General features: G+C 40.6%; 1 long non-coding RNA gene across 1 annotated transcript; it reads left to right on the forward strand.

The window, feature by feature from the left end:
- The first annotated feature begins 10,284 nt into the window (after positions 1-10,284).
- LOC149918714 (uncharacterized) lies at positions 10,285-12,178 on the forward strand. Its single transcript, XR_016465657.1, has 3 exons — positions 10,285-10,464; positions 11,201-11,303; positions 11,806-12,178. It is a non-coding gene; the product is annotated as an uncharacterized LOC149918714 (long non-coding RNA).
- Positions 12,179-26,466: the final 14,288 nt, after the last annotated feature.

Raw genomic sequence — 26,466 nt, forward strand, 5'->3', positions numbered from 1 at the left:
GAGTGGTCTACTGGCAGTATGGAAGTATCAGCTGTGGTCAGAAAACTGACAGCAAGTTTTGCAACATCATTTTGTAATAGCAAGAAGCCAGAGAACAACACAGCAAAATTAAACTTCTTAGTGCCAAATGGGTATTTGAACACAAGACATGCCAAACAATAAAACAGTCTTAAAGCAGAAACTATACTGGTCACATCCAGAAGGACTGAGAAAGAGGTGCTGTCATCAAAGGAAATAAAAAGCATCAGCAAAAGACACATTTTTGCTGGTCAGTCACTCTTCAACAGAACAAAAGATGGGATCCAGTTCTAAAACAAGAGTAATAACAGAGGGAAGATGCAAGAGTTGGTTGCAAAGGCAAAAAGAAACAAAGCAAGCAAACAAAAATGAAACAAAACAATTTAAAGAGCCAAGTGGAGCAACATGAGCGTATGTGCATGTACATACTCTCCCATCAGCAGCTCCTACCATTGCAAGTCCTGAAAAGTCTATGGCAAAATGAGGGCAAAAGGAAGATGGAGAAGGAGGGAATTACAAAGTAATACTCACAGAGCAGTGAACTAAGAAAATTAGAATAGATGAGAAATTCTTTTTTTGTTAAAAAAGAGTAAAACTGTAAAAGTCATAGAAATGTCAAAAAACTTCCAGAATGGGCAATTTTTCTTCTGAAAAAGTACATGTTATGAACAACAGATTTTAAATGAAAAACATATGGTTTTTTGACTGCTTTTGCTGCTTGAATTCTTCAGAAGCCTCAAGTGAAACCAAACCTACAGTATTTGTTTATTACTGATGTTTCCAGGGCCTCATAGAATCGTTTACAGTGTCAAAGGAATGTAAATACTGATCTGATTATTTCTATTGTCCAGCAACCTAGAAAGCAGGAAGTAACAGTTTGCATTACTACATTGCAATTAGTAAGTCATAGAGCAGTTAAAACTTAGTGGAGGAAAAAAACATCCCCTCAGATACCACCTGCCTCAAGCCATGCTCTTCTAGAAAAGCAAGGAAACCTTTTGGCTTTATTTCATTACAAGACCTGCAGTAGCTGTTTATTTTATGTAGGAATTGCACAAAGGGCCACCTTTGTTCTGTAGCACACAGGGAAGCAAAGAACAGCTTTAAAGGACTGCTTTAGTCCACTTTTAAAGGCTTGGAACCTAGCCTTAAGGGTTTTCATGGCTCAGGGGCTTTGAAGAGGTGCTCCTGGGCTTGCTGAGACACTGGGAAGTTCCTGCCGTGTCAGCTCACTCCTGGCTTCAGTGCCAGATGAAGAAACGTGGCAGGGGATGAACATGTTGAAGCTATCCAAAGGCACACCTTCTTTATAACCATCGTACTTGTTAGAGTGTGCAAACAAGAGACACGCACAAAGAAAATTTACAGGCACAGGAAAGTAAACCGGAATGGGACTTCAAAGGCCATTTAGACAATTCCCTTGTTTGGAAGCCAAGTCTACCATTTGCCAAGACCATCCCCAACAGATGTTTATCGTGAAATCTGCAAGTATACTTCACTGGCTCCCTTGGTAGCACGTTAGAATATTTAACTCCGCTTATAAAAAAAAATTTTCCCAAAATCTCACCTGAATTTTCTTGCTGAAAGGTCAGTTACATTTTATCTGAATCCCACATGTTCACACAGAACAATTTATCACTAACCGTAATAATTTTATACATATCAGAGACCATTATCATCTGCTGTAGCCTCTTCTCCTCTAGTCTGAACAATCTCTATTATTTAAACCTTCTTTCAAAGGTCATGTTTTTCAAACCTGTTGTCATTCTGGTTCACTTCTCAGGCCTATCAGCAATGTGTCCATAGCTTTTAGAAGTTTGGGCCTGGAAATTGGGCATGCCAATGAGAGATGACTGGTGTCACACAGTGAGAAGAAAAATGACCTCTGATATCTTACATAGAATGCATAGGTTAATACATGCCAGAATGAAATTTGGTGATGCTCTGGGCAGAAAAAATAAAAAATAATAATAATAAAAAGATCAAGTATCTGCACATCTAAGTACATCTAAGCATGCGTCTGTATGTATTCATTGCCTGCATGTGGAAAACACTATTTCCACGTGCAAGGAGTTGTGTATCATAAAACTTTATTCCTTCCAGTTATACTAAACACAAGCCAAGATTTTTCAGAAGCACATGCCAAAATCTGGGCTCCTCAGCCCCTGTTTGGTTGCTGAAATAACTGGCTTTGATCTTTGCACACTGTCAAGATGCAGTAGCACCTCGGTCTGCAAGCTCATAATCTCTGTAAATCTTAAGTACAGCCTCCAAATCTTAATTTTAAGCACTTATTTAATACTAAAAGCTGAAAACAAAGCCATTACTCCTTGATGTTCAGTTTACCACAACCTAAGCTCTGCAGTCCTGGTACACAGAGTCATTCACTTTTTCAGTTCCCACACAGAAAGGCGGGGAGAATGCGGTCAGTTCCTGGCTTCTCTCACAGCAGGCCTTACTGCAGTTGAAATTAGCTCTGAAATAATGTTGACTTCAAAAAAGAGTCAAATTTAACAATATCTTGATAAAGAAAAATAATTGATCTTAGAAGAACATCAAAGTTAATGTTTGGGAGTTTTGGAAATAAGTCATCCACTTGAGAGGAACTAGACTTCAATTAATGTTCAGAGATTATCATTTTGAGTCAACATACTTCCACCATTCCTGTGTTTTAAGAACAGGGGCAGATGATGCCAGCTTTGCTGAAGAGATTGCTGGAATCCCGTTTTGTATGCAGAGTGCTACTACCTAAAATTTACACAGGGAGTCATCTGTGATGACATTCTGCATGGTATCCCATCCAAGCTGTAGTGACTTTTAAATATATGAACAGTACTAGCAGACAGTAGTCAGTATCCTTTCCTCATCCCTAGCTCCATGCCATATGTTGCATCAGAGACAACAAAGAGATAATCGTTTGTCATGAACGATCAGTGCTCTCATGTAGGCACATTTCACTGGCATCACCAGCATGAGCTTATGAACTTAGCAGAAGTCTGGGCTCCATGAACACTGCAGGTTTGGCAGTGATAGAATCTACAGCACCTGAGGCTACTCTGAAAAAAAAGGAGGGAGAAAAACTCTTTTCAGAAAAAAAATGGAATTATAATTTACATGTCCTGAAGAATTCTTCACATTTTGAAGCACCTTTAAAGCTTATATTGTGTTACAACTGCAGTAACTACATGAAAAGAAATTATGCTGACAGAAGAGTGAGGAACATTGTAAGGCTGTCACCACAGCCTTAGGCCACCTCCCATGTTCACTGAGCCCTTAATCCCTTCACTAAACTCCCCTGTGATAGCTCCTTGTTTATTTTAACCTAACACAGGGGCTGGTGTATTGTAAACCTGAGATCACAAAGCCTTTATTAGTATTTATAAGGTAATCATTGGCAAGTAGATAGATCTCTGAAAGAGCTTTTCACCCTCACATACCTGTGGCAGGAGTAATTCTCAATATATGACTTGGCTGAAGTGAAGTTGGCTACTGTCAGAGTCTAGATGATGCTTTGTCCCTTTATATTCAGTAGGAGCATGAACACTTCCCTCAGTCTTGTAAGTTTCCACATCACAATCATTTCAAAATCAACAAGTGTCTAACCTTCCTCAGTGTTCTTTGATACGGTCATTTACCAGAAATATGCATGTCTGACGTGGAATACTTATTTGGAAACATTCTGATCTAAATGATTGTCTTTCCTTGCATAGGTATTTTATTGTTGACAGGTGGTTATAAATGGTGGTGTCCCAATGAAGTTCTCCTACTGTCATTCACTTTCCTTTTCTCTTGTTTAGAAACAGGATTGTCTCAAAGAAAATAATCAGTTGCAAATTAGCCGTCAGCTTTCTGCTCAGTTCTCTGAAAGGGTGGTGACAGAAGTGGTATTTACATTCAAATTTATCTACTTGTTCTATCAAATGTAGAGTAGAGGAACAGAGAATGTAATATCACAGTAGGAGATGGGAGACAAAAATCTGTGCCTCAATTTCTAAAGAAATATAATTGATTTTAGCACATTCATTCCAGTGTTGCCAAGATGAGACTGGGGTCTTCTTCACAGTCACATTCTGAAGGACTGATCAAATTTAACATGTTTTATGGACAGAGGTTTGCTGTCTGATCTCTAGATGGTGGCCCAGAAGGACATGGCATCTCCATGGAGTTCTCTGCCACATTCATCTATTGCATCTGGAAGTCAAAATATCGCAAAGCAATTCAGGTTATTCTAAATGCAGAGGTTAGGCAGATAAAATTCCTGGTATTCAACAGACAGTCCTTAATTATAGATGGATGATTACACGCACCTTTACCTGATTGCACACACAGACAAGAACATCACTGTAGCAAATCAGTATAGATAATGGTACACTGAGTCTCTCTTAAGAGTTTCTGTTAAGAGCTTCCAGACTGTTTTCATTTTCAGGATTTTGTCTCTCCTCTAAGTTCATTTTCTCATAGTTTCACCTTCATATTTCCACAGCACAACAAGGAATCCCATCCTCTTACTCACATGTCCTGCCACATAGATAAACAGAATATTTTTCAGTGCTGTACATTTTCCACAAGCACAGAAGTGCACGCAAGCACTCAAATAGACAGTATCAAAGTGGCTGATAATTATCTTCCAAACAGATGGACATTGCTTATTCTGCACATCACTCAGGAATGGTACGTTGTGTGTGCACAGACATGCAATACCATGAAGGAAACATTTGTTTATTCCTCTTTCAATAAGTGTCTCTTCAAAGTACGTGTGTAAATCCAATATAAAATAATAGCACTGGTAGAATAAGCAAGTTCAGAACTCTTCCCAGCACCAATCTGGAAGCTTGGCAATAAAGGAAACCAACAGATGTAGATTATATTGAGAAGATTTCTTTCCACTTTATACTTTCCCTATTATTTTTCTCTTGTGCATTTTTGTTAAAATCTTTATAGTATAACAAAAGACAGTAAATGAGTTATTTGAAAAAATATATATTTCTTGAATTTTTTTCAGGATTTCAGGAAAGGAAATTGTAAGCCCCTTAACTCCTCACCTCCTTCTGAACTGCATTCGCTTTCCAATTCGATGGACTCCAGCTGGGAACTTGTTTGGGCTTGAGTAAAGAGGAAGAATTTTACCATCTCAGTACAATTCAGTCACAGTTATCCTCTAAAGATCAGCATTCGCAGTCTCTTCAGTGAAGGGACTTTCCGTGCACTTTTTTTTTTCCAAAACAAGGAATTCCTTTGGATCCAGCCCTAAGGGACTCTTTCTCAAGGTTATTTATTGCATATCACATGGGATCTTCCAAACATTAACTGATCAAACTTGGCAGAGGAAAATTGGTAAATTTTCCTTCTCTGCAGAAATTTCTATTGCAGAAGTCCATCTCATGGGAATGTCTATCTCTGAGGAAATATGGAACAGCTGTGATTTGGCAAGTGGTTTTCTTCTTCTGGATTTTATTCCATGAATTCATAGTTTATAAAACTTCCAGCAGTGCAGTTGCTCCCAAGCAGAACTGGAAGAGATTGAAACCTTACTCTTGCACGTGTATCTTGCAAGATTGCATAGGGAGTACAGACAGTAGTTGTTTCTTTTGGGCCACTTGAATCCAGCCACTTCCCATATCCTCTACAGAACTGTTGAGATTTTTTGACAAACTTTCTTTGGGCTCAGTGGCCCAAAGAAATTCTTCATCAAGAGTGATGCAGATGAAATTTAGTCTAAAATCAGATGGTTTGAGGACCTGGCTGCCGTTTTCTTTTATTTAAATTGTCCTCACTAGATTCTTTCACACACTAAATATCATCCCTAAAAAAATGAGCAGCCACAAAACAGGCTACACAGGAATAATCCTCTTATATCTTTTTCAGTTCTTCCAAATATAACATCAGGGTGTTTCTAGCGTGTCAGGAAGAATAACAATTTCTAACTATAGGATAATTGCTCCACTATTTAAATGCTGAATAATAGTTCTTGACAGTTCTGGTTTTGTCACCTCTGCAAGTGTGCCACCATATGCAAATACAGCAATCACTAGTGGTCATGCATTTTAAAAAAGCTACCACACGCTCTGTGTCAGTTTGTCAAAAAGCTGTCCTCTTAATACCAATTACAAATAAAACTGATTAATACCACTTACAGTACACAGACATTATTTTGAATAGTATTTAAGTGTGTTGACAACATGAATCATAGAATCATAGAACCACAAAGTCATAGAATAGTTTGGGTTGGAAGGGACCTTAAAGATCATCTACTCCAACCACTCTGCCATGAGCAGGGTGATCACCAGATCATGTTACTGAAAGTCCTGTCCAGCTCAACTTTGAACACTTCCAAGGATAAGGCAACCACAACTTCTCTGGGCAACCCGATTCAGTGTCTGACCACCTTTAAAATGAAAAAACTTCTTCCTTATTTCCAATCTAAAGCTACACTCTTTCAGTTGAATACCATTGCCCCTTGTCTTGTCATTACAGGCATTTGATAACATCATCTTTTTCCATCTTTCTTATAAGCCCCTCTTTATTTAATGTATAGCCACAGTAAGTTTTCCTAAGAGCCTCCTTTTCTACCAGGTAAAAAACTCCAATTCTCTCAGTCTTTCTACAAAGGAAAAATGTTGCAGATCTCTAATTCTGTGGTACTCTTCTGGACTGCTCCAACAGGTCCATGCTTTCCTTGTACTAGAAGCCCCAATGCTCCAGATGGGGTTTCAGGACAGTGGAGTAGAGGAAGAGAATGACATCCCTCCACCTCTTGGCCAATCTCTTTTTATGCAATCCAGATTAGGACTGGCTTTCACGGCTGCATGAACACATTGAAGAATCATATGCAGTTTTTCAGGCATCAGTATTATTGTGGTCTAACACAGTAGGAAGCTAAACACTACACAGCTGTTTGCTCACTCCCCACACACTGGGGTTAGGGAAGAGAACTGAAAGGAAAAGTTCAAGAACTTGTATGGAGATAAGGATGAAAAAGAGAGAAGGAGAGAAAAAAGAGAGAAAGAGAGAAAGAGAGAGAGAGAGAGAGAGAGAGAGAAAGAAAGAAAGAAAGAAAGGAAGGAAGGAAGGAAGGAAGGAAGGAAGGAAGGAAGGAAGGAAGGAAGGAAGGAAGGAAGGAAGGAAGGAAGAAAGAAAGAAAGAAAGAAAGAAAGAAAGAAAGAAAGAAAGAAAGAAAGAAAGAAAGAAAGAAAGAAAAAAGGAAGGAAGGAAGGAAGGAAGGAAGGAAGGAAGGAAGGAAGGAAGGAAGGAAGAAAGAAAGAAAGAAAGAAAGAAAGAAAGAAAGAAAGAAAGAAAAAAGGAAGGAAGGAAGGAAGGAAGGAAGGAAGGAAGGAAGGAAGGAAGGAAGGAAGGAAGGAAGGAAGGAAGGAAGGAAGGAAGGAAGGAAGAAAAGAAAAGAAAAGAAAAGAAAAGAAAAGAAAAGAAAAGAAAAGAAAAGAAAAGAAAAGAAAAGAAAAGAAAAGAAAAGAAAAGAAAAGAAAAGAAAAGAAAAGAAAAGAAAAGAAAAGAAAAGAAAGAAGGAAGGAAGGAGGGAGGGAGGGAGGGAGGGAGGAAATCAAATCCTTATCTCTCCCATTCAGTGGCAAAAATGCTGTGGGGGAAGTGCAGCAAAGGCCTTGCAGAAGTCTAGGTTGATGACACTAGTTGCCCTTGCCTTGACCACAGATGTAGCCAGCTCAACATAGAAGGCCCCTAGATTATTTAGACATGATTTAATCTTGGTGAAGCCACATTGGCTGTTTCTAATCACCTCCTTGTCTTCTATATCCTTCAACATAACTTTCAGGAGGATATGTTCCATAATCTTACTGGGCAAGGATGGGTTTACTGGTCAGTGGATCCAAGAATCTTCCCTACTACTCTGTGAAAAAATGGGCATGATTTTTCTTCTACCCAAATTACAAAAGACTTTACCTGACTGCCATAATTTTTCAAACATGATGGAGAGTAGCTTAGCAACTATGTCTGCCAGTTTGCTCAGAATCCTCAGACACATCTTGTCATTTCCCATGGACTTATATGTGTTCAGGTTCTTCAGATGTTTTTGAACCTGACTTTATTTTACAAAGGATTGAACTTCATAAAATCATAGAATCATAGAATGGTTTGGGTTCGAAGGGATGTTTAAGATCCTCTAGTTCCAAACTCCTGCTATAGACACAGACACCTCACTCTAGACCAGGTTGCTCAAAGCTCCATTCAGCCTGGTTTTGAGTGCCTCCAGGGAGAAGGCATTCACAACCTCACTGGGGAACCTATTCCAGTGTCTCACCACACTTATGGTAAAGAATTTATTCCTACTATCTTGTCTAAATCTACCCTCTTCCAGTTTAAAACCATTTCCCTTTGTTCTGTCAATACATGCCCTTATAAAATTCCCTCCCCAGCATTCCTGTAGGTCTCTTCAGATACTGTAAGGTTGCTATCAAGTCCCCCTGGAGCCTTCTCTTCTCCAGGCTGATAAACCCCCCAGCTCTCTCAGCCAGTCCCTGTAGTGGAGGTGCTCCAGCCCTCTGATGATCTTCATGGGCCTTCTCTGGACCTGCTCCAACAACTCCATGCCCTTCTTGTTCTGGGGGCCCAGAACTGGACACATCACTCCAGGTGGGGTCTCATGAGAACAGAGTAGAGGGGCAGAATTACCTCCCTTGAACTTCTGGGCACGCTTCTCTTGATGCAACCCAGGATGCATTTGGACTTTTGGGCTGCAAGCACAGCCATTTCCCTTGTCCCTGTCTTCAGTTTCAAGGACTTGAGAGAGATGGGAAGAGTGTGTGCCAGTGAAAACTGAGGCAAAAGAAAGGTTCTTTCTTATTTGTTAGGGCAGAGCATATTGTTTAGTGTTCCTTTTCTGAGCAATATACATATAAAAGACCTTATTATTTTTCACAGGCCTTGCCACATTCATCCTCTGCTGTGCCTTAGTATTCCTAATCTCATCCCTACATGCCCAGGCAGCATCTCTGTATTCCTCCCACTATGCATGCAAATACTTGAATCGTCTGTTGTGCATATATAATATGGATACATTAAACTTATTTCTCCACTTCTTTAGTACAGTCACATGAAATAAGAAATAAGGTTATGTATGATCCAGATTCTGCCTCTCTCTGGAAGAACAACAGTATGTGTGTCTAAGGGGTGTATAGCTTCCCTGTATTTAATCACTTAACTTCAAGGAGAGGGTAAGAGCACAAAGGCGAGGTTCTTATATTACTCTTACCTGAACCCTCCAGATTTACTTCTGACGTTTAAAGCAGAAAGTCAATCAGTTTGAATCTTCATAAAACACTGACCTCTTGATTCTCACCTGCATGAGAGTATATACTCCTAATGACATTAGCTAGCTAGTGTAGTTCCTTACGCTTGGCTCATTGGGTTTCTTCAAGACTCAGAAATAACATGCTTGCAAGGTACAATGCACTCGAAAAGAAAATGGGAGTATGTTATGAATTTAGGAATTAAAGCAGGATTTCTATTTGTACTTCTCAGCTTAACTACTGTAGTATATTGAATAAAAGATTGTTCTAGATAATGAGACGAGATTTTTATTAATATTGAGCACTTAGGTTTTCAGTTGGTATACTTTAAAGGGTAGCCCATGGGCAGCATTTTAAATGTACTGCGGTATTTGAAAGAATGGCTTTCATTAGTAAAAGCTCTTCAAAACTCCTATGGAATCATCAATATACATAAAAAGTAACTGTCACAAATAATACTTCAAACAGAAAAGTGTTCAACAGAAAGCATTTAAAGGAACTCTCGAATTCTCAGCCGTTAAAAGGTATATCAGATGAGTTGCTCCATTAAGGTTTGTTACTGAAAAGCAAAACTGGCAGGCTGTATTTTTGCAATTATAGAAGAATAATAGCCATGCAGCCAGAAAAAAATGCAGTCCTATACATCTTGATCATAAATATGGATGTACTTATAATGACCTATTCTCAAATGAACACTTAAATCTATTCCATCACAGTTTGTTTAGCTGCACATAAAAGACTTGTACACAGCACAAATACATCATAACATTGTAAAGTATGTAACACTGCAACCTCTAGGAAGCTGTCATCACTTTAATTGCATATTTAGGAAAACATTTTTCAAAGTGCCACATTTTGCAAAGCACTTGCAAATTCTGGAGCTCTGCAGTTTATCCTGCAAGTTTTGCCAGTGTGGTTAGATGAGCATTTTATGCTTCCTAGACAAAATGATGCAGACAATGGTCCTTCTGTGACGAAGGAGGGAGGTCTTACTGAGCAGTGCTGAGTTTCTCTCCCCGCAGTCCCTCTGGAGGTAGATGGACCATATCTGCTCTCCCTGATTAAAATGGAAGATGTGTTAAGAACATCTGCAGGCAGATGGCAGTTAAGAGCCCAAACTAATGTATATTAACAACTGTTTAAATGCTGATTTCTTCTGATTCTGTGTTGACCTTACAACCACAAGGTAAAGAAGGTGGATACATTATTGGGTTTGATCTGGTGTGAATTGGCTCACCCCTCATGTGGGGCCACAATGGAGATGTACCAGAGGAGAAGCTGTTTTAATGGGCATGAAGAAAAATTTCCCCAGTTACATCTGTAGAATCACACAATCATAGAATGGCTTAGGTTGGAAGGGATCATCGAGCTTCAAGACCCTGCTGTGGGCAGGGTTGCCTACCAGTAGAACAGGATGACCAGAGTTGGCATGCAGAATGCTCCAACTAGCAGTATTACCCCTTTCTTGTACTATTTAAATATATTCACTTTTCCAGGCTTCTTCAAAGTTATCTGCCTTAGGCAGTTGTTAATTCCTCACAAGACACATGTTTTTTTATGGACTAGCCGTTGTCATGTAGGAGATCAGCCTATGAGCAGATGTTTGGCAACTGCATGTCTGAGCTTACCTGGTTTTTCAGACCACAGTGGTCTTGCATGGTAGAGAATATCAGATGCATGTTTTAATTGTCAGACCTATAATGCTCAGGTGGAATGAGCCATAAGGCTGCTTTTCTACTTTTTCAATAAATGCCGTTTTCAAGGTACGTTTTGCTTGGCATTTCTGAAATATTGCTGTCCTGGCAAAAGCAGGAAGTCCAAGAAAATAAGTTGCATTGCCCCTTCTTAGCAAGATTTTTTTGTTCAGTGACTGTGCTTTTGCATTTGTAACATGGTATAAACTTTGGTTTTACCTCTCTAAGAAAATAGCCCCCAGCCAACGCAATTGAGAAGACAAAGCCCAGCAGTGCCCAGCTATTAATGACCAGGACTCAGAGTGCCCAGGAAGATGTCATGGAGCATCAGGTGCCAATGTGGTTGATTCTTAAGACTCTGTAGCTCAGAGAGTTCTTTAAGGCATTGTTGTTATTACAAAGCAGAGAAACTGCTGAAGTTCCCAGCATGAACATATCATCGCCCACAAAACTCATTCCACAGCATTTTAATGAAGAACAGGTTTTTCCTCTCTGTTGGTACATAATAATAATGACTCCCTGTGGTCCTGTCCACCAAATTACATTGGGCTAATACTAGGAATGGAGGTTTCCATAATGTTTAGCAGTTTGAACTGCCTTATTGTTATCAATGTCTTGGTCTGGAAACAGCAGGAGGATCAGACAGTATTCATGCATACTTACGCCCCTCATACATCCCCTTTCTTAAGGATTACATTATAGCAGTCAGGCATGATTGTGAATAACCAGTAGGGCATGAGTACACCATAATAGTAAGTTTGACTTTCCAATTAGACTTATATCTCGAGAAATATTTGTTCTCTCTCTCATTGCTGCCTTATTTGATCCTGCAGGTGCAACATGCATATTCATATCTCCGCTCCTTTGTGTCTGACTGAACTGTTGGCCAGGATTTACAAAAGCAAGGGAAGCTCTGTCACCACTGAAAAGGATGTTAATATTTGGAAAGTTGCAAGAATTATCTTGTATTTACTTTTCTCCTTTTTTTTCTTTGTCATCTCTTCACTGTTGAAAACTGGTGCTCTGTGGTTCCACAACAATTTGTACTTCTCTGAGTCTTCAAATAATCAGAAATACCAGTAGACCTCTTAATTCTGAACTCTATTACCTAAGGGTGACAAAGGTTATTCAAGATTCAGAAGTTCAGGAATTATTTGTCAATTTAAAAGTTGAAAATCTGCCTTTCCTTCTTAAAATTTTCTTATATGTGTTTTTCAATCAATGTCTGTTTCTTTTTCTGTTGGCCTCATTAAATGATTGACTTAACTTCCATTCTTTAATTCTATTGAACTGAGAGAAAGTAAAAATTCTTGGACAGTAGCTAAAACACCAGCAAGCCTGAACATCTGCTGGTTTTAGAGATCTAAACTAGATAGGCATCTTTCTTAAACCGCCACATCCAGTAGAGGATGGTTGCCTTCTAAGAATGTGTACTTTGTTAGCTCATGGCTTAACTGCAGAAATATATACATATATGTGTGTGTGTGTATGTAAAGAGAACTGGAAGTTATAGATGTCTATTTTAAAAATTGACATTGAGAGATAGCCTTTGTCTTCCAAATGAAGATATTCTTTTGACGGTTACACTGGGTATTTTTTCAGATGCAACTGTAACATTACAGGAAATCTTCAATGCCAGATTTACAAATTAAAAAAATGTCAGCTAATGTTGGAACTGATGATTTTAAGGGGAAATGCTGCTTCACAAGCTGAAGGGAATCTCCGTGCAAATAAAGCAACTATGCCCCAAAGGGCAAATAAATTGATTTTACCCCTTCCAGATATCAAAGAAGGAAACCAGCATGATCCTCACTGCACCCATAAGCTGAATGTGGAGCGCTGAAGATCAAGTGCTGCTATGAGACACAGAATAGGCAGATGTTTGCAGTCAGAATAACTGTTTTCTTTTGTTCCTGGCAGTGAATGTAAAGCAGCAGAAGAACTACAGACAACAACAAAAAGTAATACCAAGATTCATCCTGAATGTGCATATTAAAGAAATAGATACACATGCAGAAAGCTCCAGAACAACCTAATGCCAACAATAAATTTTAACTGGAGAAATTATGCAAAAATTAATTGGGAAGGGGAAGGGGGATAGCCAGAGGCAGAGTACCAGCAGAGCTAAGAGCAACTGCCATGCACCTCCCTCCCACATAGCAATATCTTATTAAGTGATGAAGCCTGTCATCTCACCTCCATTCTCCAGCAGTGCAACTTCATCTAACTCTGATTGCCCAGCAACTTCAGCAGCTGCTCTGCAGAGACACTCAGACCTAGCAAACTCTGCAACATTCTGCCAGAATGATGTTGAAAACTTCACCCTACCCAGGTGTCAAAAAGTAGGAAACCAAGCTGTGGCATTTTGCCTGAGAGATTTATTTTTTATAATAAATGACTTAACCAGAGAAACATAGAATCCTCAGATTTGGAAGGGACATTTAAAGGTCATCTAGTTCATCTCCTCTGCAATGAACAGGGACATGTGGAGCTAGATCAGGGTGCTCAGAGCCCCATCCATCCTGTTCATCCATTCCAGTGCCTCAGCAGTGTCACTGTAAAAGACTTTTTCCTTATGTCCAAACTAAACTCCCCTCTTTAAGTTTGAAACAACTTCCCCTTGTTCTTTCTGCAGCTCCCCTTTAGATACTGACAGGCTGCTATCAGGTCACCTTGGACCCTTCTCCAGGCTGAAGGCTGGAGCTCGAGTTCTTTCATTCTGTCCTCATAGGAGAGGTGTTCCATGCTTTGGATCATTTTTGTGGCCCTCCTTTGGACACACTCCAACAGATCTATGTCTCTCCTGTACTGAGGACTCCACATCTGGATACAGCATTCCAGATGAGGCCTCACCAGTGCATGGTAGTGGGGCAGGATCCCTCCCTTGCTCTGCTGGCCATCCTTCTTTTGATGCAGTCCCGGATACAGTTGGCTTTCTGAACTGTGAGGTCACATTGCTGACTCATGTCCAGCTTCCCATCCAGCATCCTTTTTGGCACAGCTGTGCTCAATCATTTAATCCCACAGTTTATATTGGTATGGGGGTTACCTTGACTCAGGTACAACATCTTGCACTTGGATTTATTGAACCTCATGACATTCACCCGGACCCACTGCTCAAGCATGTCTGTCCCCCTGGACAGCATCCAGAAATCTTTTGTTGGTATATGACTGTTGGAGAAACAGGCTCCCACCTACAGTTCATTCCAGGTAGTTGATATGTCCTATTAAAACAATTGATGCATGGGTAAAATTAGTCATCGGTCATTGGAATGGGATCTTCCAAATACTAGGGGAATTACCTCAGCTGTGAGTTTGATTTCCCTGGTAAAATGAGTCATCTTTTTCTTGGCCTTTATTCAGCCACACATCTTAGTTAATGTTATAGGGCAAGTCTGCACCAGGAGACACAATTTATTGCTGATTTATTTTGTCTTCCTGTGGGAAGCTCAACTCATATTGCAAGCAATGATGTGAACCTCAGTGTAGGTATGAAAACTATTTTGATTCCAGAAATTCAGCAGTCTTGTATTGTTATGTGTGACACGAAATAAAATTTACAAAAGAGTTTACAAATGAAACAGTGTAAGGTATCCAAAATGTAACTGGAAGGATTATGAAACATTTGAGATGAAAACACAAAACACTCTTCACCAAAATGTAGATCAGATCCAAAAATATTCTTAAATCATTTGACTTTAAATATGGTTTAATTGCATTAACACCTAAGCCACTCTTGGAAATTGGACTCTTGAATCAACCTGGAATCAGGAAAATATAATTCTAAGAATATTAGCAGAGCTGCTGTAAGGCTTCTTCTAAGCAACTGGAAGCTAAAACTAACACCTCAGTGATACCACAGAAAGAAACATAAAACTACCAAATATGTTATACCCAATAGCAAAATGACTAATTCATAATTACAGTACTTAGTGCTTTGTTTAAAGAGCTAAGATCCTGGTAAGACTTGTTAAGAAGAAGTCCCTTGAGATTTTTTCCCAACTCAGAACTGTGGGGAGGGTTCTGTGGTTACAATGAGCCTGTGGATTGTCTTGGTGTTCTTTGAGTGTACAGCAGTCCCAACAAGCAAGGAATTGAGAAGCAACAAGTATTCTGTATCACAACATTAGAGCACATAACAAAACTAATTACTGGAACTTCATCACACTGCTCTGAGCTGTACAGTAGAGATACTTGCGTGTTTAAAACTAAGCATGTGTGTAAGTATTTCTAGGACTGAGGCCAAAGGTTGCGACAGCAGCCAAGGGAATACCTGCCCAATCTCTTCAAGGCAAGGATATTTTGTTTGTAAAAGGATATTTTAACCTTCAGAGGCCACGGACTACATAGTGGTAATATGACCTTTAACTTCTCCAGATCAATTGTTTATACAGGTGTTCTCATTTCCTGAAAGAGGAGCAGAGGTTTGAATATTGTACAAACACTATTAATTTAAATATTTTTTCCCAGTTCCTTTGTCACGTTATCGAAAATAAATATATTTACTGTTTTTTTCTCATAGCTATGCATCTAGCATAAGATTTTGAAAATGGCTGTGGTCATCTGGTGGAGATTGTCAAAATACACGTAATAGGAAGGCACCCCATGTGCTATCTAGCTTGAATGTTGGAGATTATAATAATGAGAAACTTTACAGGAAAAAATAAAAAATTTCCCCAGAGTGTTATGATGTAATTCTAGTGCTGCAGATCAAGTGAAAGACCAAAAGGCACAAGGCTGGGATTCCTGTGATTCCTATGTCATTTCTTAGATGGAAACTGAGGGGTTTTCCTTTTTCCAGTTTTGTGGTGATGAAGTCAGTCCGAAACAGAAACAATGTCCTTCCAGGAAATGTCTCAGCTCAGGACTGAGAAGCAGACAGAAATAAAAACTTTGAAAAATGCTCCATGTTCACGTCTTTATTTCCTACCACGCGCTCTTAGCCCATTAAGTAGTGAGATGAAATTCTAACTTCCATCTTGGTAACTTGGAGCCATGCCTCAGGTCTTCAGGTAGCTGATTTGAAACAGATACTTCAAAAAAGGCTGTGGTACAGCTTGTTTTCTGCACTTTTTTAGGCAGGTTAAAAGTTAAAGCAAGCAATCATGTTGTCTTGAAAACACAGGCAAAATGAGCAGTGTGCTGAAATATATAGGAAATATATAGGAAACACAGATATCAAGGCCAGGCTGGATGGGGCTTTGAGCAACCTGGTCTAGAGGGAGATATCCCTGCCTATAGGAGGGGTTGGAACTTGATATTAAATCTCCCTTCCAACACAAACCATTCTATGATTCTATGATTCTATGAAATGTGAGTTTCTTATAAAATGGTACATCTGCTGAAACCTTCCTTCTGATAACAGTGAGGACTCTTGCAGGATGGTTATTTTGGTCGTTATGGTAGAATGGGTATTTTGATAGTTCTTGTTATCATTTGATTTAATGGAAATCCAATGTTGATATTTTCTCCAGGAGGCAGAAACACCACAGCTTTCTGATTTCATGGTGGTTTTTCAAACAGTTAGTCTTTTCTTTCAATACATATGGCTATGTGGGAATAGGGAATGTCCTATTCAGACAGCTCTCCCTAGTTATTCTGGATCTTGTCATCAGATTGAATGTTCTGTCAGTCTCATACTGCTCATCTTGACATGATAGACTTCTTATTTTCATGGCTTTCCAAAAGCCTCAGTGCCCTAACATTACAGTACAGCTCTCTACAGGTAGTTTATTTGTTAGTAGCATGAGCCAAACTCTCAAGAAAATCACTGATTTTCACAGAGCAGGGGATCAGTCTATAAGTGCTTTAAGATATGATGAAGAGCATTAGAAATATTTTGAGATGGTTCACTGTGAATGAGAGACCTCTCTAACTCAAGACCACCTTGTTGCAGAAAAATTTGCATGCAAATTTTGCTGTCTCTTACCAAAATATCCAGAAAAGAGCAAAGAGGGTTTGGAATAAGACATCTGAAGTTTACCTAAACTCACCAAGGAACAAAAATGGTTCTGGACATTTGTGGTGACTTAAAATCAACCCTGACTGTTCAGATGGGGAAAAACTCTATTCATGAATACTGCAAATGTGATGCTAATTCAAAACGTGATGGTTTGTGATGGACTTCCTCTCCTCTGCAGTGACTTTTTTGCTCCTTTTTGAACTTGTTAAGTAAAATCAAGATGTATTTAATTATACCTGGAATCCTGGAAATCTATTTAGTATCTTAGTTGATGTGTGATTTTCATGGGGTGATGATAAACTCTGTTTTGAGATTTTTTTGTTTTGTTTTGTTTTTAATAGGCTTTTTTTTTTTTTCTGATACTCTTAGAGCTGGATTTGTGTCTTTGATTTTTAGAACTTGTGGTTTATTATTTCAAGTATCTTCTTAACAGATTTGTGCTACTTTTGGTTGCAAAACAACAGCGTCCCATTGCATACAACAAGAAAAGCACTTGAATAGGATTCAGAGATCTTATCTCAGGAGACTCAGAAGGAGAAATAAGGCTCTGAAATTTCACTCAAAATAAGAAGGGGAATGATTCTTATCTCTGATAATCCAGTTAGTTCTTCACAGGTCCCATCTTCTCAGTGCATACAGGGATAAAAAAGCTATCTGATCTATTTTGAAGTAGTTTGACCGTGATCGGTCTACAAACAGTACGTACCATTTCTGAAAGTATTTTAGGATGTAGATCATGCAACAAAGTGAAATATTTCACTTATGCTGTGTAAGATGCACTTCAAGCAGTGATTAACCATCCTGAGGAATGTACAGATTTGAAGTTCACAAAGCCCTTCACAGATACTGATGAATCTGCCTGGTTGTTCTGAGAGGCAAGTACCCCAAGTTAACATCCTGTTGTCATAGAGTCGTACCGTTCTACTTGTGCAAGTGATTCCAGCAAGGAAAACAACTTGTCTGAAGCAGCAAAGAAAATCTGTGCTGAACCTAATATGTGAGCAGAGGATAGACTAGTTTTACCAGTATTCCTGCAGGCCGTAGGCCACAGGTCTAAGCACCATAATGCAAGCGTAAAACTTTCAGTAGCCGTTGTCTTTCAAGCAGAGGAGATGTTTGTTCTTACACTTTCCCTACGATTGATGAAAACTTTCACTGCTCTGACTTCAATAGGGATCACCTGTGGGAGAAGGCAGAGTAATGAGTTAGCCCTAATTCTTACACTTTAGAGCTGGCTTCATAGCAGTGGTGACACAGATTGATCTCAGGCTGCAAAAGAAACCAAGAAAAATACAGGTTGTTGGGAGCTACTCAGACAAGGAGAAAATTAAGAGCAAATCCCTCTGCTCCAGTGAAAGCCAAGTAAAGCAGCCTGGGGACCATCCAGCAGGAATTGTATTGCTTTACCAAGACTATGCCACTCAAAAGATGGGAAAAGAAAACCATTCAATCTTCCTCTGGTCCACTCCTGTACTTTTGGAAACTTTACTAAAAACTTCCAGAAGTGCTAGCTTTCTTTCATACCCAAAGCATGACACACAGGTTTCTTACTCACTCTCCCTGATATGGGCAGAAAGGATAATTTCATCTGCTTACACATTCGCAAAACAGGAATCATCAAAACAGGAATCCCAAACCCATCACTCATGTTCAATATCATCAGAGCTTTCTGCCTGTTTTTGGGCAGGGGTCACTGGACTCAGATCCCCTCCTCTGAGGTTAGCCCAGCCTGACACCCTCAACCCTTTGGCACCTCCAACACATTCTGACAGATCCACCACAGGAGATGCTTCATGCAGGAAGACTCAACTTTGTATTTTCTTTCGTGACATGTGCCCATCATGGGAGTCTACTCTCTGCACCTTGCTGCTGTAGCTCTGGATACAGCCTTCATTGGCTTCCCAAACCCTTCTACAAAGTTTGGGTGATAGGAATCACTCCCAAGGGATTCTGCTAGCCCCCTTCACCGCCTCACCCACCCCCTTCCAGCCTTTTCTGAGTCACCACCATTTGCCCTAACACATGTGATGCTTTACTCTCAACTATCAGCAGCTCATTGCTTACACTGCCAAAGAATCATGCAATTGCTTTTTATTTTTCCCTTTCCCCCTCTCATTTTAAACAAGGAGCATATCTGCCTGCAATTGGCAGGGACAGAGGGGGAGGTGACAGGGTGGGAAGGGGAGAGGGTCAAGGAACATCTGTTTCACATTTAACCTGGAACCAAACTTTTTCATAGTGCTTCTCCAGGCTTGCTTGTATATTGATTCAATTACTGCACTCTGCTGGTGCAAGAGATTTATATTAAAGCCTCATACAAAGCTATTGTGTTTTGTCACACAACAGTCCTGAATCAATTACAAACATGCTCAACACAATCCCTTTCAGCCATAAGCATTAGTCCAGGGAGAGGCTGCCTGCCCAACACGCCCGGTGAGCATTAGCTGATCTCCAGGAAGGTGGGACACAGCCAAACTAGTTGACACTTTCTAGCAGAATGACCTGCATTTGGCACATCTCCATCAGTGTCCCCTAAGTGCCACCTTTAGTACCTTCTCCCCATTAGAAGTTTGCATGGGGTGAAGAAATGAGGCTAGACATATACACATAAAAATCCAGGAAGAGAAGGTCCCTTGAAAATGCGCATGGCAGCAGTGCTACTCTGGGCTGGTGTGATGTGATCCTGTCCCCAGAGCAGGGAGAAGCCAGTCAGGGCAATTGCTTCATGAAAATGAGGGACTGGATGGTACCAGGGGAGGAGAGGGACAGAAGAACCAGGTGATATATTCCTCCAAGTACCTTTTCCTCAGGAAACCATCTTCAAGTAAGGGAAAAAAAATGATGATCACACCTTACAGAACATATTCCATATAGAAAGGCAACATTTTGTTTGTGCTGGAGGACACTTCCAGGCTTGGTACTGCTCGGTATATATCCAGAGCCAAAACTTCATAAAGATTATCTTTCAAATATGGCAAATGATTTTGAATTCTACCAGAATTTCTGAGCCCTCAATACAAGCCTTCTGGAGAAAACCAACATAATTGGAGACATCATGAAGAGATTTTTCAAGAGTGCCAGAATACTAATTCCTTTCAGAAATGACCCAACCATTCTCTCCCTTGTGCTTCAGTTTACCTGTTCCTGCTGTGGAGATGGTGTCCTTAAGGGAACAGAGCAAAGTTCCTATCGAACAAGCTGATGATGCAAAGCAGATGCCCCTGGGCTTAACTCACCTACGGAAGCGGTTCATAAAGGGTAAGAAACACTCTCAGCAGAACTGTGTCCTGTGTATTAAAACTAAAGGACCCTATACCCTTGAGAAAGGTGGAAAATCTCTAAACAGCTGGAGAATTTAGTACTCAGAGATTATGAACTAAAACTAGCAGGGTTCATTCAAAGCCAGACTGTAACTAGCTCTGATTAGAGCATTTACGATGAGCTTTAGCTAATTTTGAGCTTTAGCTTTTTGAGCTTTTCCTTTTAAACAAGTGACGTGCAAAGAAAGGCAGCAGCTGTGTGCACCTCTGTGCACGCTGTGAGCCAGCTGGATACTAGCCAGCTGTGGTCCAGAAGCCCTATAGCTGAATTATCCTAATGCTGGCCCTTAGTTATTATACCTTATTTCTCAGCATGGCTGCATTGCTTCAGGTTGAGCACACTGTTAATGTGTGACTGCTCAACTTCCTGCTGGCAAACACCCTGAGGTATATTGTAAGACTACTGCTGAGGCTTGCACAACTACAATGTGGACTTCAGTTGGCCAACTAGATGTAGCTCTGGTATATCTGCCCCACTGAGCATAAAGAAAAGCCACTGTATCAATGATTACCCTCTAAAAGATTTCTGTCTTCATGGCACAAATGGAACAGCACAGCCATACGTGAATGTCAGTTTGTTGTCATCCAATGTGCACAGTTCCCATTACTAAGAAAAGAAAGATTCTTCAAAATTTAGGGAAAACAGCCCAGGGTTAGGCATCTTCATCCGGTCTGCTGTGGTAGGTGTACAGAAGGAGGGAAGAGCTGAAATGGGACTTCAAGTGCAGAATTTCTGAAAAACAGTTGTGAAGCTGTTCAAAGGAGCCATATCAGAATTTTGCCCATATCCACAAACAGGGTCAATGAGTTTACTTTCTGTTAGTTTCAGTACATCTGTTTAAAATAAAGAGCCTTTGTTGGAAAATCATGTGTCATCAGTTGACATCTAAACATTCGGGAGACCACTCCTTTTCAAGTTAAATAATTTCAAAAGTTTATATTCCTAGAAGAAAATGAGAGAAATATGATCAAGGAAATCCATTTTGATGAATTGCTGCTTTATTAACCTCAGTTGTAAGGTATCTACACTACAGCAATTTGTAGTTTTGCATTGATGGTTGATTGGTCATGTTCTTTTCTACCTGAGTCATCTGGTTCTGCTGTAGAAAAAAAAAAACAAACGTGAATTTACTAATGAATTACCTTGTATTTTCTGTGTCAAAATAACATTTTTGCAATGGGCATTTAAATTAGAGTTGATGGCAGAAATCTCCCAACTCTTGAGAGCAGTCAACAGCTTTCTTATAAATTGGCAGTCCCGTGAAAATATGATACGATAGTGTGGTCTCCTGACATCCCAGCCATAGAAGTATATAATAGAGGAAAAGGTACAGAAAATAGTAACATGAAAATAGAAGACTACACAGAACAGCTTCTTTATGAACACTGACAATGTGAGGTGGGAGGCATTATCCTGGAAAAAAGACGGACAGACATATAGTGGCATCCTACAAAATCAGGAAGAGAATGAATGAGAGCTGAGTACGCACTGCCTGTTGCAACACAAGACATAGAGTACATGAGAAGAAATTAGTGGAAAGCAGTTTTAGATCAAATGAAGAACATTATTCCCCATACTAGGAGCTGTTCAATCTCTGGATCCACTTCCCATGGGTGTCACTGATGATCGCATTTTTATAAGGAGTTTAAGAGATTCATAGAGAAGAATTAAAGGCAACTAAATATACAGACAACACCAATGGCTTGGCAGGACCGTGAGCTGGTGAACTGTTGAAGACTGGAAGAACATTTGAAATAATATATTTATTTTTCCATATTTTGTATCATTTCTTAGCTGTGTACTTTTGCCACCATCCAAAATAAAACACCAAACTAGACTGCTGTTTTCTGTGGCTCAGTGTATCTGGTTTTACGTTCTTATATTGAGTCTTGACCGCTGCTTAAACTGAGTTCTGTCCATCTGAGGGAATGCCTGAGAGATGCTCTATCCAGAGTCATTGCTGAGTGCAGAAACCAGGCATCCACAGCAGCAAGGCTGAGCCACAGGTTCTGCTGCTGACACCACTTTGGTGGGGATGTGTGCTGCTGCATGCTGAATATGACAACTCGAACCAGTTTTCACCTGTAGGAGCTCTGATTTACTGCCTGGAGCACAAGATAGAGGTATCTGCGCTCACCCCACATTGCTCTTCAAAGCAAGCAGAACTCCCCACTTCTTTCTTAGACACCAAGACACTGATTATTCAAACTTTGTAAGTTCTGGTTTAATCCTCTATTCTCTTTAGCAGTGAAACAGACAGAAAAAGGCATGAGGATTGTAAATATGGAGATGTTTGGAACTAACAACCCCTCCCAGTCAGTATGATGGACGAGGCTTCAGGAAGTTCATTTCCCATGCTCAGAAAATCATAGAATGGCTTGGATTGGAAGAGACCTTACAGATCATTGAGTTCCACCCCTGCTGTGGGCAGGGCTGGCACCCAACAGCTCAGGTTGCCCAGGGTCCCATCCAACCTGACCTTGAACACTCCAGGCATCCCAGCTTCTTTGAGCAACCTGTTAGTCCTGCAGTGCTTTTCAGCTGGTCATGTACCTCAAGTGACACCACAGGGAATGCAGCACAAACCCTTTTTTATATCCCATACCTATTTTTGCAAAGTTCCAGGTTGGCTCTCATTGTTACAGTAACTTCACCAAAGGGGAAAAAAAAAAACACAATAAAGAAAAAATCATATTCTTGTTTTAGGAGATACAACATGGAGCCTGCAAGAGACTGAGAGTCAAGTGCAAGGTGGAGGGGATGGTACCCTGAGTAACCAAATGCCCTGAGGAATCTAAGCAGCATGACCTGAGGTTCAGGGTTCATATCCTGAAGGGGAAGCATCTCACAGAACTTCTGTAGGTGATGTTTTCCTCTGGATACAAATCACCCTTGAAGTAAAATCTGTTTTCACTTTTAAGAACTTATTTGCCAAAAGAAGTCTAAGGAGCATCCAGATGTTGTCTTCAGACAATCTGTATCTTCAGTCTCTTCTTCCTGGACATGATGAATTCAGTCTGTTTGAGGTTTACCTTAAACCAGTTCCACACAAAATCTGGACAGTTTTTACTAGTTGTGTAACATAATACAATTCCCCCAAAAAAGCAGCCAGCATTGTCCAGATATGGCATAATCCAGATATGATCCCAACATCTAGCAAAGAAGAGTCTAATTAAATTTCCCATTCCACTCAGTGTTCTGAATTTCCTGACAAAACATCTTCTGTGATAGCTTAAAAAATGTCAGAGAAATAAAAGACGGATATTACTACAAGGAGACAGCATAGCATTTGTAAAAAATGTGCTGCACAACATGAGTCAAAGGTTTAACAGGTGACCCATCAAGCAACATCAGCCAGTTTAGAAGGCAACACTGCAGGACAGGCTACAGGCAGCACCTGGCCAGCCACTGCTTTTCTCCAGGTACTCTCCTATGCTTGGGTCAGATGGGGAAAAGGGGTAGAGGGAAAACCGTGTATGTGTTGAAAGGCTGAACTCAGGTCTGCAAGGCTTGTCAGGATGCTTTTCCAATAGGCCACCACACCCTCCCCACACAAAAGGACTGCACTCAAATCAGTGCCAACAGCTTTTGGCCTCAGGCTGATGTAGCAGCTTGCTTGAACTGAAGTGCCTCTGACACCACAGCACAAAGTACAACAAGCTCCTCTTTGCTGTGCAAGCTGTGCTCTGACATAAGGTACTGAATGTACTTGATTACTCCCTATATTCTGTTAATTTCTGGAAATTAGTAAGGAATCAGTCTTCCAGCTAAGATCCTTATCCTTGTATACACTCTGGAGCTGGCCACTTCACTAAAATTTTTCAGCAATACAATAATGAAGGGGCTCCCTATATGAGCCACTAGACTGCCCTCGCTCTTTTCCTTCACCTCTTACTTTCTTCCAGTATAACTCCTACCTCAGAAGAGAGAAAAGAAAGGAAAAAAGGGAAAGTCAAGAGGTGAATGGCTTTCCCAGGCTGAATCCCGCTTAACTCTGTCTGGAGCAGATGATCCCAAGCTGGGCTCTGCTGGGTACTTCAGAGCTGTGCACAGGCAAGCAAAGACCACTCTCAAGACAAGCAGATCAAAATGGAGAACTGGTGTGGACCACAAGCAAGATGGAGATTGGTCTTTTCTCCCAAGTAACTAGTAATAAGATGAGAAGTAATGGCCTCAAGTTGCACCAGGACAGGTCCAGGTTGGATATTAGCATAAATTTCTTAGAAAGAGTGGTGAGGCATTGGAACAGGATGCCCAGGGAGGCAGTGGAGTCACCATTCCTGGAGGTGTTCAAGAAACATGGAGATGTAACACTAAGGGACATAGTTTAGTGGGCAATATTGGTGCTAGGTGGGTAGTTGGCCTTACTGGTCTTTTCCAACCTTAATGACTCTTCAATTCTATGATTCTATAACCAGATCTCACAGATTTCAGTGCAAAGCTGACTAGCTAATGGGGGGCTGGGCTGCCTTGCATGCAACATCGCTGTGGCTCACCCCAACTGGCTGCATGACCTAGTGCCTGTGATAGCCCTACAGACAGAATCTGTAGATGAGTTATCCGTTCAGAATAGGAGTCAGGGCAGACCAGTGGTCTCCAGTGTTGACCTCAATTCTGAGACACTTCTTTGCCTTATCTCTCCTTATTTCTTTGTGTTCTGCTTTGTGCCCAAATCACTTAATGGCATTCCTCATGAAAGGTACACATGGGAAATATCATTTTCCAGAAAAAAAGAGAGAATTCTTATGGACTAAAGTAATGATGTATGATGTTTTTTATGTGTAAACTTAAATATGTTAGCTATTCCTACAGACTGGAAATAAAACAGTTAGCCTCATTAGCTCAGGGACTGGTGTTATTTAACATCTTTGTTGGCAACATGGACAGTGGGATCAAGTGCATCCTTAGCATGCTTATGGACAAGCTGAGTGGTGCAGTTGACACACTAGAGGGAAGGGATGTCATCAAGAAGGACCTGGACAGGCTTGAGAGGTGGGCCCATGCCAACCTCATGAAGTTCAGTAAAGCCAAGTACAAGGTCCTGCACCAGGATCGGGATGATCCCAACCATGAATACAGGTTGGGTAGAGAATGGCTTGAGGGCAGCTCTGAGGAGATGGATTTGGGGGTGTTAATTCATGAAAGACTCAACATGAGTTGTCTTTCCAGTACCTGAAAGTACCTTTCCTACAGGAAAACTGCGGGGGGACTTTTTAGAAGGGCACGTAGCAACTGGATGAGGGAAAATGGCTTTAAACTGGAAGACGGTAGGTTAAGAGTAGATAGTAGGAAGAAATTCTTGACTGTGAAAGTGGTGAGACACGGGAACAGATTGCCCAGCAAGGTTATGGTTGCCCCCACCCTGGAAGCATTCAAGGCCAGGCTGGATGGGACTTTGAGCAACATGGTCTAGAGGGAGGTGACCCTGCCAATAGCAGAGAGGTTGGAACTACATGATCCTTCCAATCTATACCATTCTGTGCTTCTATGTTTCTATGCTTCTATGTCTGCAGATGTCCAAATTCCTCCAGTGCTGGATGGATATAGCCATCTTGTTCTTTGGGGCTCTCTTTTAGCTCTTGCAGCCTTTCCAAAAGACCTAGGACCTGAGATCTCCAAGAAGATGGAAACAACAAAGTCATCTCCAATGAGAGCTCAGGATGAGAATGAACCTTCATTCATCACCTTTGTTCTCTGTTCCAGTGAATGTCACAGAATCTGGAAATGAGTGGTAGAAACTAGGAATCTAAAAGGGAATTTATTTTCCTGGCAGAAGGGTTTCTGCTGCAATCTCCTCTTTCTGTTTGTCCTTACTATCTATCAGCAGTGTTCTCCTCCCTCATGCCCTCTGGTTCCCTCGCCTCCAGGCCTTTCTCTGCCAGACACCCCAAGCCCAAACCAAATAGACAAGTTCACTGAATTATTAAGGAAAGTGACTGGATTTGGAAAGACAGGCACTTGTCACTTTGGGGGCATTTGTCAGCCTTATTCCAGGCCTTCTGCATGCTCAGACTGTGAGGTGTTTATGGCAGACATCTTCTGATGTTTGCACAGAGGTACTGACTGTGGCCCTTGGGCAGTGTGAACATTAAATAAGAGTCATGTACTAGAAAACATTCCCACCTGGAAAGATTCAGAGAAAAGCCTCCTTGTACATGTGAAATTCCTACTGGGTTCACAGCTTGGTGACTGAAGCAAATCACTGTGCGTG

This window comes from Phasianus colchicus, chromosome 3, assembly GCF_987193195.1.
Source record: "Phasianus colchicus chromosome 3, bPhaCol1.hap1.1, whole genome shotgun sequence".
NCBI lineage: Eukaryota > Metazoa > Chordata > Aves > Galliformes > Phasianidae > Phasianus > Phasianus colchicus.